The 5,809-nt window shown below is 32.5% G+C and overlaps 1 long non-coding RNA gene across 1 annotated transcript; it reads right to left on the bottom strand.

Annotated features, from left to right (window-relative positions):
• Positions 1–421: 421 nt before the first annotated feature.
• Positions 422–1,876, bottom strand: LOC136035812 (uncharacterized). Its single transcript, XR_010619513.1, has 2 exons — positions 1,764–1,876; positions 422–816 (listed from the first exon to the last, which is right to left on the bottom strand). It is a non-coding gene; the product is annotated as an uncharacterized LOC136035812 (long non-coding RNA).
• Positions 1,877–5,809: the final 3,933 nt, after the last annotated feature.

A 5,809-nucleotide genomic window follows, 5' to 3' on the forward strand; every position in this document is an offset into this window, starting at 1 on the left:
GAGTTCATTGAAGGGGAAGAATATTTTACTAAGGCAACGCTAGAATATAGTCTCTGAAAGCCTTGGATTGGAGTTTAATATTGTTTATGGCTTGTGCTGGGACCAAATGCATGTAAATTGCAAGGACGAATTTAGCAGCTTCTTTATCCAAAGCTAGGTAGATATATCTAGCTAGAATTTCTTTACAAGTCTTTCCAGGGAGGATGTGCAATGGACAGAAGATGTTTTTGTTTAATTTTGCTTGTAGTGTTGGAAAAGCTAGATATGACCTATGTAATAAATTTTTTTATTTCGTTTTTGTTGTTGCTTTTTATACTAATTTGAAAACAGTACTTTCTTTCTATAAATCTGATGTGCAAAAAGAGACACAGCTCTAATGCTAATAATTTAAAATACAATAAATAGCTATAATAATACTAAGTAGGGGAAAAAACATTTAATTTAAAAATAAATTAGGTACAAAACTTTTGTAGCTTAAAAACTTCCTTCTCTCTAGCCCCAATACCGTCTGTAACCATAGCTGTACGGTGCGTATCCATATGATGGATATGCATAACCATATGAAGGGTAGTAATGACCATATGAACGGTAAGGATAATAACTATAGTGATGAGTTTCTGCTCCTTTCAGATCTTCTTCGACAGGAGCTTCCAATTCAGATGCTTCTCTTCTCAGCCTGTAACTAGGATTGTCAAAGGATAGATCACCTCTGGTAGTTGTTAACCCTCTTTTCATATCTTGAAAATCAATAACTGATTCCTTTGCATTATTTGGTTTGGCTAATACCGCTGTGACATAAAGGGCAACAAGCGGAATCTAGAAAAAAAGGATTTATATTGATATAGATCGGTATGTAAAATTGCATATATATCTTTTGGCGATCTGTATTCTACTAATGCTGCAAAGACACGAAGAATAACAAGAAACCTCAAGAGCAAAGTTCAATGTGAATGTTATGTAATCATTTGTAAGTTCAAATGCCGAATTCAACAGGAATATCAATTATGCATCTAAATATTTATAAAGCTTATTCTTGCATAAGTTTTACCACCCATCTAATCCGATCTCAGATTTAGAATAAAATGTGTCAATAGTGTACTGAATATCAATAGGGAAGAAGATGAAATGAAATATCATTCAAATGTCCTTCTTTAACAGAATCGTCGATTTTATCTTTCCAAATTAAATTACAAGAAGTGAAAAAAAAAAAAAAAAGCCTTGTAATGAAATTGATGTTGCCATACTAAAGAGAAATCAGTAAAGCATTTTAATTTGAAAAATTCCAAACATTCAAATATTTCAAAGAGCTTGGTGAAACAAATAGAAATTGAAAGACAAAGTTCGAAACTCCTGGGATAAAAGTAAAGTTTTAAAATCCAAATAAACGGACATTTGGTCATTATTGAAAACAAAAAAAAAATACATAAAAAAATTATAAAGTAAAGTAAAATTAAACTTATTAGTTAACTGATCCGCGGTAAATGAAATAAAACTACACTTGATTTTAATAAATTAAGGCATTTCTTTGACAAGATTTATTTGCATCAAGATAAGTTCAATTATCGTTTTTGTTCAAATCTTAAATATTCATAACAATTTCAGCTTTCGTATAGTAATGGTTTTTTCTATAGTACTAAACCATTGTGCTTCAAAATAATTGATATCAAATTTTTCGAAAATGAATTTCATGAATTTCAGGTTTGCTACAAAACTACTAACAAAAACTAATCTACAATTTAAAATGACAGGAATAGGCTACTCACATATTTCATTATTAGCAATTTTTTGGAGAACAACCAACTTCGACAAAAATATTCAACTAATAATATAAAATAAAGAAGTCCTTATATATATTTGAAAATACAGGCTATATTCTCCTAAATGAAACTAGTTTCAGGTGAAAAGATACCGGGGACTTTTACAATTGACGTTGCATGTCGCTGCGGTTAAGAACCGAGATTCATTGAAAACAAGAAGTGGTACAATATCTTTCTGGAGAGAGCCCTACAAAAAACAAAATATTTGGGTACATCAGTGCAGAAAAATACGGGGTAACTGTATATTGTAGATTCTTTGGGTGAGAGGGAGGTGTGTTTATATGATTTATTATGGGGAGGAATTTAGCTCTAGTCCCTCTCCAATAATACCAGTGCGAGCCAAGACTATGAATTTCCTTTTGCATGGCAATTAGTTTTTGCATAGTGTGTAAAAGTTACTACCGCCAACTTATTCAAACTATGACAGAACAAGGAAAAAATGTCAAAATTTGACAGATTTTATAAACATATTCGAAAAACTGGTTCTTCTTAATATAAATTGATGTGTGACACCTCTAATAACAAGATTATTATCTTGAAAAATCCGAATAATTGTGATAATGGTAAATACATACTAACCACGTGACTTTATTTTGTTTTATTCGATCAAATAATTCGTGGTAACGAACTGTAGTAAGGAGCGACCTGGCTCAATAGTAACCGAAACTCTAAAAAACGGAGTTTTGATACTAATAGTTACATAAGAGAATCACATTTTAATGTTGATTTTAAATATATGAGTTTCACCAAATTTAGTTTTACCCTTTTAAATAGACCGCTATTAAAAGTGTTGTTTCTTTTTGTTGTAATGGTCCCACCACCTGCTGCAACATGGGTAAAACTGCTTTCAGGACATATATAGGGACGAATACAGGAGCGGAAGTTTAGGCTAGACAACCCTAAAACTCCGAATATTTGAACTTCTTGAAGTCCCAGATCAACTTATAAGACCCTGTTTTACAATTGCCCCTTTCCCTTTATCCACAAACAAAACTCATTTGTGCCTTCCAATCTAGAAAGTTTAGGGTAGACACGATTTTTCACTATTAAACTTTTCAACTACGAATGAAAATACAATTCGTATAGGATATTAATACCGTACTAGTTATTATCCCTGATAGCTAGAATTCTCTAATTAAATTTTTAGATGACACCCATCAGTGTGTTCGTCCTCCAATTTGTTCCCATATTTAGAAAAACATGGAACGGAAGAAAGTAATATGAACTGCTTTTCTAAAAAAGCATCAAAAGGAGACAATAAGCAATAAAAAGAAATAATTTTTAGTGCGGTTTCAGCAGAAGGGATGGCTGTCCTCCTCTTATTTTTTTGGTTTCAGCAGATGGGATTTTTAGTGAGGTTTTAGCAGAAGGGATGGATTCTGTTATTCATTTTCAGTATTCTGTCTTCTTATTCTGTTTTCTGTTTAATAATTCAAATTTAACATTTGATTCAATTATTTTAATAATTCATCTACTTACCGAAAAAATTTCAGTTATATGTATGTTTAATGTAATTATTCATTTTAATTTGTTCGTTCCGGTAAATCATGGGTATCGGGGGCAGGTGGTCAGCCTCAAATCACTTTTGACTTTAAAAACTGCGGTATAGCTTCCAATTTCAAACAAAATTAGCCCCAACTAAAGTTTATACTACCACCTAATCCCTAAACAACCTTATATACTCCCAGGGTATCACTTACAACCCTTGCCCCAGGGTTCTGAGGGGTTTGTCAACCTGTGAGGCAGTGTTACATATTCTTTGGACTATTTTAAACAAAGAGGAAATCTCACAATTTAAAGCAATAATTATGTAAACTGGGGAAATTCGAGAGTGTTTTTAGCTGTAAACGATGAACGAACTGCCCAACTTGAAGCCCTTGCCCTGATGGTTGGGGGGTGGTCTAACATCTCCAAATGCATAATTACTGAGCCTATCAACAATGTTGAAAAAATAAGTCCGAAAGTCTACTGCGTGCAAACACAAAATTAGGAAATCAAATAAATCTGTAATGGGGTGCCTTCACACTATGTAGAGAAAAAAAAAAAAAATATAAAAAGCACTTTTTCAGCTCATTCAAATCAATGTTTGAATATTCGTCTTCTTGCAAGACGAGAATTCGAACCTACAGCCTTTTGGTTTAGGAAGCGGAACTTTATCCATTCAGCTCTTGCAAGTTAATTAACTGAATGAAAAACAGACAATTTGATGACATACAATTCTACAAAGTGTCTTGAATAAGCATCTTTCGAATTTAAAAGAGAGTTTCAAAGCCACCGTGCTGCGGTAACTAAACTAATCGTTACCAGACGCTAGTTTGAACTCGAATCCTTCTGCTTCAAAAAGGAAGGAGAGCTTCTCACTGTGCTGAGGCATCTAAAAACTATGTATTATGTGATTAGCTTGAAAATTTAAGAAAAATGACCACACACACGATATTCTCCATATACGGCATCTTTTTTCTTTTTAATGATAAAAAACGAACATTTGCACAAATTTACATGAAGGATCCGTATAGCTCATCATAAATGATGTCAGTCAATCTCATATATATAATGATCAAAGTTGCATTGTGTTAAAATTTTCAACAGTAATTACATGTTCAATAATGAATTCAATACCTCACTGTTCTCCAGAACAGTGAGATCCTCACTGTTCTGAGGCATCTAAAAACTATCTATTATGTGATTAGCTTGAAAATTAAGAAAAATGACTACATACACGATATTCTGCATATACGGCATCTTGTTTTCTTTTTAATTATAAAAAAAAAACATTTGTATAAATTCACAAATTTACATAAAGGATCGGTATAGTTCATCATAAATGATGTCAGTCAATGTCATATATATAAGGACCAAAGTTGCATTGTGTTAAAACTAAAACAGAAAAAAGAATTAAAAACGAAAAAGAAAACTACAAAAAAAGAGAAAATAAATTTACCAACCCCAAAAAAGATATTTATCTATTTTCTATTTATGCTCATTCCGCTTTGAAATTGACTCTGAATATGCAATCTACAGAAACTCCCACGTGCAACATTTCCAAATCATCTGGGATGTGTAAAGTATTGCAGCAATGCAAACTTATTGTTTGGGACGAGTGCACAATGGCAAACAAAAAATCACTCGAGGCTCTTCACGGATCAAAGCTAAAAAAAAGGTAAAAACCAAAAAAAAAAACTAAAAAGAAGGGACACCGGGACACAGATAACGACCGGGACACAGGGAATATTAACTTGGCAATTTAAAAAATTTAGTTTTCATTATAACGAACTTTTAAATAAATATCAAAAGAATTATCTAGAAATACTTAAAGAAATTTTTTGACTAATTTCGGAGGTTCGAGAAATGTTGTCACAGCGCCATTTATTTTGAATTGTGTTTCTATTTGAGCGGAATTTTTAAAAAATTAGCCACATGGTAAAGATGAATTATATAATTGTTTAGTTCATTCAGGTTTTTTGCAATGTGTTAATATTTGTGATTTGGTAAAATTTTTAATATTTAGTTTACCTATTGTTGCTAAAGGGAGGGATATATTAACAGGATAAGCTTGTTTTGGTTTTACTTGGTTGTTTTACATTTGCTGTTTTTTTTTCATAGACATGTATTTTGGGGGTGATACCTGACGCGGGGATGCCATGGATATTCTGTGGTAGCCACAACACTGTGCTGGGTAGGGAATTTAGAGTGGCGAAACCCTATATAGGCCAGTGTATTCTCCTGATGAGCCCTTATGTTGGGTGTTGCCTCTGAATTATTTGTCTATATTATTTTTTCTATGGTTTGGTAAATGACGACTTATACTTATTGACGACATGACTGCCTGTCCATGGATTATTCTTTATGGTTGATTGTGTGTGGCTATGCTGTTTGACCTATGTGATTGTATGGATGAGTAGGGTTAAGGCCTCATTCAAGTGCTGGTCTATATTAATCACTAATTTAGGAAAACAGTCTTCCTTTTCTCCTTCTGTCTCCTTTTTTTTTTT

Source organism: Artemia franciscana, chromosome 14 (genome assembly GCF_032884065.1).
Source record: "Artemia franciscana chromosome 14, ASM3288406v1, whole genome shotgun sequence".
NCBI classification, from domain to species: Eukaryota; Metazoa; Arthropoda; class Branchiopoda; order Anostraca; family Artemiidae; genus Artemia; species Artemia franciscana.